General features: G+C 36.8%; 2 non-coding genes across 2 annotated transcripts; both read left to right on the top strand.

The window, feature by feature from the left end:
- Window positions 1–7,791: 7,791 nt before the first annotated feature.
- On the top strand, window positions 7,792–7,864 carry TRNAA-UGC. Its single transcript has one exon. It is a non-coding gene; the product is annotated as a tRNA-Ala (tRNA).
- Window positions 7,865–8,400: 536 nt separating this feature from the next.
- TRNAA-UGC lies at window positions 8,401–8,473 on the top strand. Its single transcript has one exon. It is a non-coding gene; the product is annotated as a tRNA-Ala (tRNA).
- Window positions 8,474–12,725: the final 4,252 nt, after the last annotated feature.

The following is a 12,725-nucleotide window of genomic DNA, read 5'->3' as shown; positions in this document are numbered from 1 at the left end:
TTTGAATTCAAAGTGGTGAAGTCAGAAAAAGAATTTTGGGTTGTGAAATGTTTGGATAAGAATTGCAAGTGGAGACTGCGTGTTGTCAGAGTAAATTCCTCGGAAATGTTTGAGATTCGTAAAAGATCATATGTGTTCAATTGTGACGAGGCAAGAGAATCAAAGGCAAGCACCAACATGGGTGTTTGGGGAATGCATGAAGAGCAAGTACATGGACCATCACCATGACCACATGCTCAAGAAAATAATGGAAGACATACAAACTACTTATGGAATAAAGTTGTCTTATAATAAGGCTTGGTGGTCTAGAGAAAAGGCCCTAATGGCGGTGCGAGGAACTGTAGAATATTCTTATGGTAAATTGCCATCATACCTGTACATGTTGGAGAAGAACAATCCGGGTACCATAACATACATCCAGACGGATGAGCACGGTCATTTCAGGTATATGTTCATGTCCTTAGGCTGCTCAATTAGGGGTTTCAAAAACTGTTTTCGTCCAGTATTGTGCGTCGATGCCAGTTTTCTTAAGCACAAGGTTGGAGGTCAACTATTGGTGGCGATAACATTAGATGCGAATGAAAAACTCTATCTTGTTGCATTCGGCGTTGTTGATTCAGAGAATAACAACTCCTGGACTTATTTCATGCAAAAACTTAGAGATGCAATTGGATTGGTTGATGATCTCGTGTTCGTATCCGATAGACACCCAAGCATCGTCAATGCCTTGTGTTCTGTTTTTCCAGAAGCTGACCACGGTGCGTGCACATATCACATCAAGATGAATATTATGGCCAAATTCAAAACCGATCACTGCCACGCCGAGTTTGGTTTGGCTTCTCAAGCATACACAATCTTGAAGTTTAATCAGAATTTTGACAAGATCAATGCTAAGGACCCTCGTATTGCCATGTATTTGGCAGATATTGGGTTTGAGAGATGGAGTCGTGCCTTTTTTCTTGGTAAACGATACAATCAAATGACAAGCAATTACGCTGAGAGCTTCAATAGTCAAAGTAGGGAAGCTAGAAAGTATCCCATATCAATCTTAGCTGATTATTTAAGATTCACATTACAAGATTGGTTTAATAGTAGAAGAGAAAAAGCGTCCAATCACAATGAACGTTTATCTTCTTATTATGAAAAGTTCTTACTTGATCAAGCTGAGAAGGCCATATTATATAACGTTCATCCACTTAACCGATTCGAGTTTTATGTCTATGACGGTGAATCTGATTATAAAGTTGACTTGAAAAGAATGAGTTGTAGTTGTAGGGTATTTGATGTATCTGGTCTTCCTTGCACTCATTCCCTGGCTACTTCCCGTACCCATAGATTGGATGCCTATGAGTTCTGCTCAAGGTTACTTTACTTTACTTTATTTGCTATTGAATCTATCTAACTAACTTTATTTCTCACATGTTCAATTGTTATCTTTCAGGTATTACTCAAGTGAATTTTGGATCAATGCATATGCGGAAACAATATATCCAGTTTGTCATGAAGAGTATTGGGATATTCCAGAACATATCAAGCAACGAGTGTGCTTTAAACCACCTGTTAAGGTTAAGAAAGGGCGACCTCAAACAAATAGTAGGTCATCCTAAGGTGAAATTCGTAAGGTACCGAGAAGATGTAGCTCATGTGGTGGTCAAGGTCATAACAAGGCAACATGCAAATCAGTAATGCCTGCACCCTCTACTGCAAGAGCTGCAAGAGCATCATCATCTCAGCCGCCATCATCTCAGTCACAAACATGAATATTGTCTCTGGTTTTTCAGTTGAAAGTTGTATACTGATTGCTTGAATATTGTCTTTAATTTTTTATTTGAAAGTTGTATACAGATTGTTGGTTTTCAATTACATGAATATTGTCTCTGTTTTTTTATTTGTAAGTTGTATACAGATTGTATAATACATCCAGGTTGGCCATATTAATGACATACCGTGACTCACGCATCATTGTAATACGCGTGAGTCATAACTGATGGGTATTACAATTCATGTGAGTCATATTGTAATACGCGTGAGTTATGACTCACAGGTATTACAATTCACGTGAGTCATATTGTAATACGCATGATTTATGACTCACGGGTATTACAATTCACGTGAGTCATATTGTAATACGCGTGATTTATGACTCACGAGTATTACAATTCACGTGAGTCATATTGTAATATGCGTGAGTTATGACTCACAGGTATTACAATTCACGTGAGTCATATTGAGTTATTTTTATGATACCTATTATAACATTCATGGCTATAATGATGATGATAAACAATAATTCAGTATTACACAACATGTTACAACAATAATTCAGTATTTACACAGCATGTTTCAACAATAATTCAGTATTTACACAACATGTTACAACAATAATTCAGTATTTACACAACATGTTACAACAATAATTCAGTGTTTACAACTTCATGGCTCTAAAATCTGGTGGTACAACCTGACTGCCCACTTTTCTCTATATATTTTCATATTGTTTGATATGCAATTTTCTAGACCAAGTTTAGCAGTCAGGTACTCTAAATACATTAATACAAAAACGCTAGAGTCCCCACTCCATTCTGCTTTTGGTACTTCAGGATGTGGGATTCTCTGAAATCTAAAAGTCTCATTTCTCATGTTAGGATACCTGGCCATTTCAAGTTCAGACATTGCTTTATGAAGGAAGGGCAGCAACATCTCACAAATGGCTATCATGAATTCTCCAAAATCGTTGTCATTGAAAATTGTCTGATTGCAATCATAAACATCAATTCTCCATTCTTGCAATCGAATAACACACAGTACCCAGTGTAGGTTCTTGAGGTTGAGGGGGAAGTAAACATCATCAACACTGCTCCAACAGGGTATATGTTTATCTTCTCTACCCCAGTAGTAGTGGTAAATGGTTTTAGAGAAAATATGGTCAGCTGGTTTTTCTGGATCAACCGAGTCAGCAACAAAATCGTCATAGAATGATTTAAGTAAAGGGGCAAACTAGCAATCTAAGATGTTGAAATCCATCGGGTACGCCTTAGGGTAGGCGAATGCTCTTGCTCTTAGCAGAGAAATTGCGGAATTCATCTCCACATCAGTTAGCCACCTATTTAACCTCAGAATTGTAGTGAATAACTTAAGGTCTCCAGTGCAATCAGAGAGTTGGATGTTCTCAAATTTAGCCCCTTTCGCAAATTCTTTCTTGAACTCTGTCCTCGGTTTCTGATTATAATTCGACATAGGATCGACAACAATCGTCTTCTTTCTTGGACGAGGGACGATGTAGGGACTAAGTACAGCTTTCGACGCCGTCCTCTTTCTCTTAAATTGGATGTGGGATGCATCTTCCAGTTCCACCACATCCTTATCTATCTGCTTGTCCTCCTTCTTCTCTTCCTTCTTCTGCACAACGAAATGATCGTCCACCTTCTTCTGCACCACCTTCCTACCCCTCTGCACAACGAAATCATCGTCCACCTACAAAGAAATCATTGAATTAGGCCCCTCCGCGACTCGAGAAATAGGCCAAATGCAAGAAATGCAAGAAATGCATACCTCATCTTCATTATCTTCCACCTTCTCTTCCACCTTCTCCTCCACAGCTTCCTCAACATTCCCAACATCGGATTTCCCATCAACCACATCAGCCTCCTCAACATTCCCAAGGTCTTTCTCTAACAAAAGCACATCCTACAAAAAACAGAAAAGTCTTCAATTAGTCCAAATGCAAGAAATAGGCAAACTACGAGAAATGCAAGAAATGCATACCTCATCTTCATTATCTTCCACCTTCTCCTCCACAACTTCCTCAACATTCCCAACATCGGATTTTCCATCAACCACATCAGCCTCCTCAACATTCCCAGGGTCTATCTCCAACAAAAGCCCATCCTACAAAAAACAGAAAAGTCTTCAATTAGTCAAAATACAAGAAATAGGCAAAGTGCGAGAAATGCACCAAATGCAAGAAATGCATCAAATGCAGGAAATAGGCAAAGTGCGAGAAATGCAACAAATGCAAGAAATGCATACCTCGATATTCAATTCACCATCTTCATCTGTCTTCTCCTCCACAGGCCCAACATTGTCTATCTCCAACAACGGCCCATCCTACAAAAAACAGAAAAGCCTTCAATTAGTCTAAATGCAAGAAATATGCAAAGTGCGAGAAATGCACCAAATGCAAGAAATGCATACCTCGATATTCAATTCACCATCTTTATCTGTCTTCTCCTCTACAGGCCCAACATTGTCTATCTCCAACAACGGCCTATCCTACAAAAAACAGAAAAGCCTTCAATTAGTCCAAATGCAAAAATACGCAAAGTGCGAGAAATGCACCAAATGCAAGAAATGCATACCTCGATATTCAATTCACCATCTTCATCTGTCTTCTCCTCCACATGCCCAACATTGTCTTTCTCCAAAATCAGCACAACATTGTCTTCCTGCCCATCCTACAAAAAACAAAAAATCCTTTAATTAGACCAAATGCAAGAAGTGCACCAAATGCAAGAAATGCCAAATGCAAGAAATTTATCATCATTCAAACTCATACCTCAGTGTTCACCTCAAAATCTTCCTCGTCCTTTTCTTCATCATTCTCCTTCTTTTTCTCTGTTAAATCTTCCACATTAAATCGTCTCCTTCTCTGTTCCTCCCCTAGTGTGGCTGATAATATGCCAAACTCTTGTTGTAGTTGTTTTAACATCTGTTTAATGAGAATTAATTCAGTTCTCATTTCAGTTTTGAATTCATTTAGCTCCTTCGAAAGTTCATCCAATCTACATCTATCCTGGGGAGTTGTTGCTGTTGGAGTCGGGGGAGAGGATTCTTCGTCTTCGTCTTTGTCTTTTCTACTCGTGGCACTCTCGACAGAATAAGAGCTGTTGGTGCTGGTGCTGGTGTTGGGGGTAGGGTTGCAGGTTATTCTTCTCGTGGAAGGTTTGACTTTGGCTGGAGTAATTTGTCTTTTCTTCCTCATGACAGTTTTTTTATGAGGAACTCCATCGTCAATATCTCCAAATTTCCTCTTTCTGCAGTCAAGATAAAAAAAGACATCATAAACATTACCTCCCATATCTTCAAAGTTATCCCCAGCATATAAGATCTTCTATTCTTCAGACAATTCCATTTTCTTAACAATCTTGCCTTGCAGGGCAGTGTGAAGATCAGAGGCGGTGCTCTTCCTCTTTGATTTATACTGTATTATCCTTGGGCAGACAGACTCTTCCGTTTGAAGCGTCGTTTTAATTGCAAGATTGGGGACAAACGTTTGGATTACCTCATAGGTCCACACTTGTAAGGCTAGTGCGAACCCATATACGGTATAAGAAACATCGACATTTTTGTCTTTGTCTTTGTTCTTCTTCCATGAGGCGGCATTCTTCTTCTGCAGATATAGCGTCCTGTAGCGATTAAGTTCCTTGGTCAAACCCTTCATGGTTGCTCTAAAGGACACCTTTCCCCATGGAAAATTGAGGAAGGTGTCGATGTCATCGACCATACTGAAGAGTTTCATATTTATTATCCTCTTCGGGTCAAGGGCAAAGAGATAATGGGAAACAAGGTATACCAGCCCCAATTTCCATGCATCTTCCCTATTAGAGCAGGACAGGAATTTTGAATGAAAGTCTGCTATTCTAATAAGTGGAATACTTTTAAAATATTTAAGAACCAAAGTTGGAGATTCTTCAACCTGATAGAAAAATCGTTTGCTCCGTAGGGAATCTCCCAAAATTAAGACCTGTAACCAATGCAAACTCCCTCATCCCGAAGCACAGCTCTTCTCCATTCACAAAGAACTTCATCTCCATAGAATTTGAGATAGACTTCCTGAGGAGCATGTGGTGTATAATCGTTACTGAGAACCGCAGTAACGGGTGCCATTTGAATAAGAATCTGAATTGGGTTTCCTCTACCCTTTCAGTTAGATTCATTTTCGCAAACTTGGCCGCAATATTTCCCATATTGGTTTTCCAAGATACCCTCCCAGAAAACTCGAGTATTATAGTGGACTCCATCTACAAAACAAGGAACAACATGGGAGTAAGCAAATCGAATTAACCATTGAGAAATACATTAAGGTGCAGTAATACATTAAGGTGCAGGCATATGATGTGTCATTTCTTAATATAACAACTCATCCTGCCTCATTGGCATTCTATTAAGGTGCAGTAAAGCAGCAAAAGTTAAAGCTTAAGCCTACACAGTCAAAGAAAACACAAAAATACCATTTCTTCACAAGAACATAACAAACACGAAAATGTCATTTCTTAAACGAGAAATGAATGAATAACCGTGAAATACATGCATGTAGAATAAGAACACTGATATAATACTCGTCATATACCCTAAAAGCATTTACACACATAAACGAAACTAGAACCAAACCCTAAACCCTAAATACATCAATATCAATCAATATAAACGGCATAATACACATCAAAACCTAACCCTAACCCTTCAGCCATAAACTCACCGGAATATGTCGAAGAGACAGTGGAAAGACGATGATGTCGAATAGACGATGGAAAGTCGATGATGTTGGACGAGGAACGATGTTGAGGAACGATGATCTTGATCGATGTTGAAGGAAGTCGACATTTGAGAAGACGTGGTTTTGGAAGTCGGGGTGGTAGGGAGAATCGGGGAGGTTTTGTTTTAAATTAGGGCCAAAAAGTTATATATAAGACTAAAGACGAGAATTGCAATTCACGTGATTTAATCTAAATCGCGTGAGTTGATCAACGCGATTTAGATGAAACGCGTGGATGGGAATTCACGTTAATTGAAAAACGCGAATTGCCATTCACGCGTTTCATCTAAAACACGTTAATGAAATCACGCGATTTAGATTAAATCGCGTGAATGGTAATTCGCGTAAAATCTGGCGCCCGAGGGGTATTTCTGACATTTCGCAGGGCAAAAGGGCCCTTTTTGCCAACATTAGCAGGCGCGGTTTATTTTTGGATTTTAGCCTTATGGGGGCCATTTCATCAAATTTCCCTCACTAAAAGTATTTAATAATTTCTCTCTCTTTAACTTTTTATTATTTAAAAAAAATTATTTAATAATTTTTCTCTCCTTATCTTTTATTATAAATATTTATTTCATTTAAAATTGAATTATCATAAGATAAATTTTTAATTACTTAAATAATTTAACTTAGACTATAAACTACTAATATTCAAAATAAATATAACTCAAATTACTAATATTCAATCGAGAGATAAAAAATAGTACAGTATAAAAGAGAAGTTTTAATATATGTACAAGTTGAATTGAATTTTTAATTCAATTTATATAAAAATGAAATATAAAAAAATAGTTTTTAAGAAGAAATAAAATTAATATATATATATATATATTTATATATTAATATATATATTTTTTAAATATATATTTATATATTTTATTCTTTTAATTTATTCTTTCTTATTATTATTTTAAAAACACATAAAATAATTAATTATATTAAAAATCAATTAATAATTTTTATATTTAACTTCCTATTATATTTCTTTGTATATATGTAATATATATTTATTAATTTATTAATTTTTTAAGTTATTATTCTTAAAATATAGAAATATAATTTAAAAGATAAAAAATATAGAAGAGGAGAGGAGAGGAGAGGAGAGGAGAGGAGAGAAGAGAAGAGAGAAAATATTAATAAAAAGAAGATAAATAAATATTTAGAATTAGGCCAAGTCATGAATCCTAATCACCTCTCCACATCATTCGTCTGTGACAATAATCATTTGTTTCATTTTGCGACATTATTCATGTAATGGGGATGTAGCTCAAATGGTAGAGCGCTCGCTTTGCATGCGAGAGGCACGGGGTTCGATCCCCCGCATCTCCAACTTTTTTTAAATGTTGTCTTTAGTTGAGACAATTGTGGATTGTGTGTAGTTCGTCACGATAATCGTTTGTTTCATTTTGCGACCTTCTTCAGGTAATGGGGATGTAGCTCAAATGGTAGAGCGCTCGCTTTGCATGCGAAAGGCACGGGGTGAAAACAAGAACATTTCATCAAACTTTTGAAGCAAAAAATAACAAAATTATCTAGGGAATGAGAAAAAGAAAGGATGAAAGCAACAAGGATTGTGTGTAGTTCGTCACGATAATCGTTTGTTTCATTTTGCGACATTTTTCAAGTAATGGAGATGTAGCTCAAATGGTAGAGCGCTCGCTTTGCATGGGGTTCGATCCCCCGCATCTCCACACTTTTATTGAACAATAATAGCAAATAATATATTGATTGAAAATAAGAACATTCCATCAAACTTTTGAAGCAAAAAATAGGAAATGAGAAAAAGAAAGGATGAAAGCAACAAGGATTGTGTGTAGTTCGTCACGATAATCGTTTGTTTCATTTTGTGACCTTCTTCAAGTAATGGGGATGTAGCTCAAATGGTAGAGCGCTCGCTTTGCATGCGAGAGGCACGGGGTTCGATCCCCCGCATCTCCACAATTTTATTGAATAATAATAGCATATGATATATTGATTGAGAACAAGAACATTCTATCAAACTTTTGAAGCAAAAAATAACAAAATTATCTAGGGAATGAGAAAAAGAAGGATGAAAGCAACAAGGATTATGTGTAGCTCATCACGATAATCGTTTGTTTGCGACCTTCTTCAAGTAATGGGGATGTAGCTCAAATGGTAGAGCTCGTTTTGCATGCGAGAGGCACGGGGTTCGATCGTTTCATTTTGCGACATTCTTCAAGAATGGGGATGTAGCTCAAATGGTAGAGCGCTCACTTTGCATGCGTGAGGCACGGAGTTCGATCCCCGCATCTCCACACTTTTATTGAATAATAATAGCAAATGATATATTGATTGAGAACAAGAACATTCTATCAAACTTTTGAAGCAAAAAATAATAAATTATCTAGGGAATGAGAAAAAGTAAGGATGAAAGCAACAAGGATTGTGTGTAGCTCATCACGATAATCGTTTGTTTGCGACCTTCTTCAAGTAATGGGGATGTAGCTCAAATGGTAGAGCGCCCGCTTTGCATGCGAGAGGCATGAGGTTCGATCCCCCGGGAATGAGAAAAAGAAAGGATGAAGAGATGATTTCAGTTCAAACAAACAATAAAAAGGTCAAGCATACATAATTAAAAGGAGTTGTAGAGCCTTCATTTTACAATAATATCCATTACTAACAAAAGAGTTTGCTAATAAACAAACCACATATTTAAATGAAATCTGGGGATGGGATGTGATGATGGTGTACAAGTTCTTGTTTCAGGACCACTAAGAAGAATATGGTATCTTTAGGGCCATTCTCTAGGCTAGCCAAGGTACATCAGAATTTGAGTTGATGAAAGACAACATAGGATTTGAGTTGTGGAGCCTTCATTTTACAATAACATCCTTGACTAACAACAGAGTTTGATGATAAACAAACCACATATTTAAATAAAATATGGGGATGTGATGATGGTGTACAAGTTCTCGTTACAGGACCACTAAGCAGAATAAGGTATCTTTAGGGCCATTCTCTAGGCTAGCCAAGGTACATCAGGATTTGAGTTGATGAAAGACAACATAGAAAAATGATCTGCTTCTTTATCAATCAGTTATCTACACCCTGTCACCCTGTCTGATGGACAACAACCCGCCTCATAACACTTGATTCCATTTAGATAAATATTCATTCAATATTCCTATCAATAAAAAAATGATGTTGCCCAAAACTCTTCTTTTACATGTACTCTTAAAAACAAGAAGTTCTCTCATTCTCACTTTTACCCCCAATTATTCCATCCATGAGCTTTAATATACAGATCAATATATGTAAATGCAAAAACCACCCTTCCAAATAGTTCGATGGCCGTCCAAATATGAAGTCTACACTTCCTTCTATGTAACAATCTTTCAAGTATTTTTTCCATAATGCAAATACAAAGTGTCCTGCAAACTCATCATCATCATTACAAGCTATGTATGTATAACAATGAAACACTATTTGATTAGTTAAAATGATAACTTGCCTCCCTATCGTGAATGTACGGTTGCCATAGACAAACTCATTGAACACAATCACTTCATAAATTACCCTAAGTTATGGAAAGATGTAGTCAAGATGGGCATCCCGAAAGACATAAAGGATTATCTCGACCAGATCATGGATGAGTACCGACGTCAGCAAAGAGAAGAGGAGAGTAAAAGTTCTATTACCTCTACTTGTTGTATCAGGACTCACTTCCCTTAAATAAAAAAAACTCTAGCTTTAACATTGTTGTGTAGCAGTAGTATAATCAACTAGCAAACAATAAACTCCGAAATTTTGAACAATGTAAAATCGGAAGCTCTTTAGAAAGTATATAAAGCGCTTATGAGATGTTTACTCTAAGTCATATTATTTGAATATACATCTTCTCTTGTTTTTACAATTGATATACTCCCTCTTCTATTATCGATGTCATCAACAATGTCCATGCTGACGGATGTCGAACTGGTCTCATGGATTGATAAATTTCACGCCAACGAAAGTAATTATTAATCTTATGGCATCATCCCCATTATGAGGTTCATAAAATTTAAATTGAATTCCACCTTCATGATGGAAATGCAACAAAGATGGAATCCTGTCAAACAAACTTACTTCCTCGGTGAAAAGTCTATATGCCCAACCATAGAAGAATTTCGGGCTATTTTAATGACGGATAACAAAAATGTTTTACATTTAAGATCATTTATAGACTTAATACCCATAGGAAAGCTCTTATAGGAAGAGTACAAATACTCCAAGGCTACATCTGATAGTATTATCACAAGAACATATGTCGATTTCTAGACTTGGACCAAGATGAAGATAACAAATGGAGAAATCGCTCTGAAGTAGGGATCATCTATGATAATGATTTCACTCCTACTAGCTCCTTTCTTTATGATCCAAGCAAATGATAAGCCCTCCTCAAGTATGGAGGTAGCACACAAAATGCGAAGAGGTAACAAATATCCCTCTAGTATTATTTTAGCAGAAACACTAATGAGCCTGAACAACTCATGTAGGTTTTCTACCATGAGTAAAAAGGCGTTCCCCTTTAATCCTCTATATCTGGCTTCTTGATAAGCTCAAGCGCCTACCGCCAATTCTGTCCGATGGCATCATGTCCAATTTCATTCAATATCGGAGAATAAAGCAAACCGTGTATGAACTCCCAGTATAAAGCAACGATGAAATTTGGGACATTCTCCCATGATATCCCATCAAAAAAATGACTTTCATGATGAATGACAAACCGCTAATCATGCTTATGAGTTTGGAATGAGTTACTTACTACTACACACATAGCTTGTTCAAGTATTTCGGCTACAACTTTATTGAAGCTGCGTTCACTATGGATAAACCCATCGATCGAAGGACCCATGTATGATATCTTGAAAAATGGCATAACACCTTTTAAATGAATATTCTGTCAAAACAAATTAAATGCCTGTAGCGTATCCTCGACTAGTACGAGAAAATTTAGAAAACTGAAGTGAAAGAGGATGCTAGTGATGGAACAGACTACGTCTTGACTTACAACTTTTATTTTCCGTCAAACACTTTATCCCTTTTAGACTCTTTGTAAAATATTAACAAAAGAGTCTTGTTTGTAACAAACTTTGCAAGTACGTTTATATACAACTCTATGTCTGTTTTAATCGAATCACAAAAAGAGATCCTCATTCTCTATGATTCATATCTTATGCATTTACATTTATACTTTTGTTACATCTGCAAACCCTTATCTCGCTCTCTTCATAATCGTAGTCTACTACAACAAACTAGTACAACCCCACAAAGAAGAGACCTAAAAACTAGGCGTTTTATTCACCAAGAAATGGCCAAAGAAACTCCAAAAACTGATAAGGATATGGTATTACAACTGAGTTTGCTGAAGTGAAGGCTACTCTTCAACAAGTAACAGAATAATTGGCAAGATTAACAAGTTTGATGACCAAACCTACTATTTTTGTTCATGATCAGCCATCCTCGTCACGACAACCACAACAAATGGTCCCACCTATCGCCACACCAATTAGGATTAACCTTAAAACTCGTCGTAATATGGAGGAAGCCTTTCTATGAAGAGACAGAAGATGTTGATAATAGGTTAACTAGAACCCAACCAGAAGTTGCTGATGACCCCAACGCCCAAGAAGGCTAAACCCTACGATTATTCCTCCTACGGAATACGAGGTCCAAATCGTTTAGTTAAATTCCAACCAAGCCAAGTTCTAAGATCAACTAAATTAGTTAATGAAAGGTAGAATTGATGAACACCGTGATTGGAAAAATGCTACGAAGACTACCGAATCAGCGACTGTCATAAAACATAATCTTGGGATGACCTTGGTTGCATCAGGCTAAGGCTCTGGCCAACACCCTACATAAAAAAATATGGTTCATGACTAACGATAAACTCATTACCATAGTAGGCGAGAAGTACGTCACAACCATCATTGATTCAACTCATTCCGATAACCCAGATGTTGAGTTAAGTGGATTCGATATCTGTCATATATTTAGGCAAGGCTAAGATTTATCTCACATTTCTGACTTTACACCATATAGTTTCATGATCATGCATCTTATGTTAAAAATGAGATATTTCCCAAGAATGGGTCTAGGACCAAATGCTACTAGCATGGCTTCTTTTTCTTGGTTTTATTATGACTTAGATAACTACGGTATCAGATATAATCCGACAAGTTATGAG

Source organism: Impatiens glandulifera, chromosome 1 (assembly GCF_907164915.1).
Source record: "Impatiens glandulifera chromosome 1, dImpGla2.1, whole genome shotgun sequence".
Classification (NCBI taxonomy): domain Eukaryota; kingdom Viridiplantae; phylum Streptophyta; class Magnoliopsida; order Ericales; family Balsaminaceae; genus Impatiens; species Impatiens glandulifera.
The sequence above is the reverse complement of the archived record's forward strand: the minus strand, read 5'-3'. Positions and strand labels throughout refer to the sequence as shown.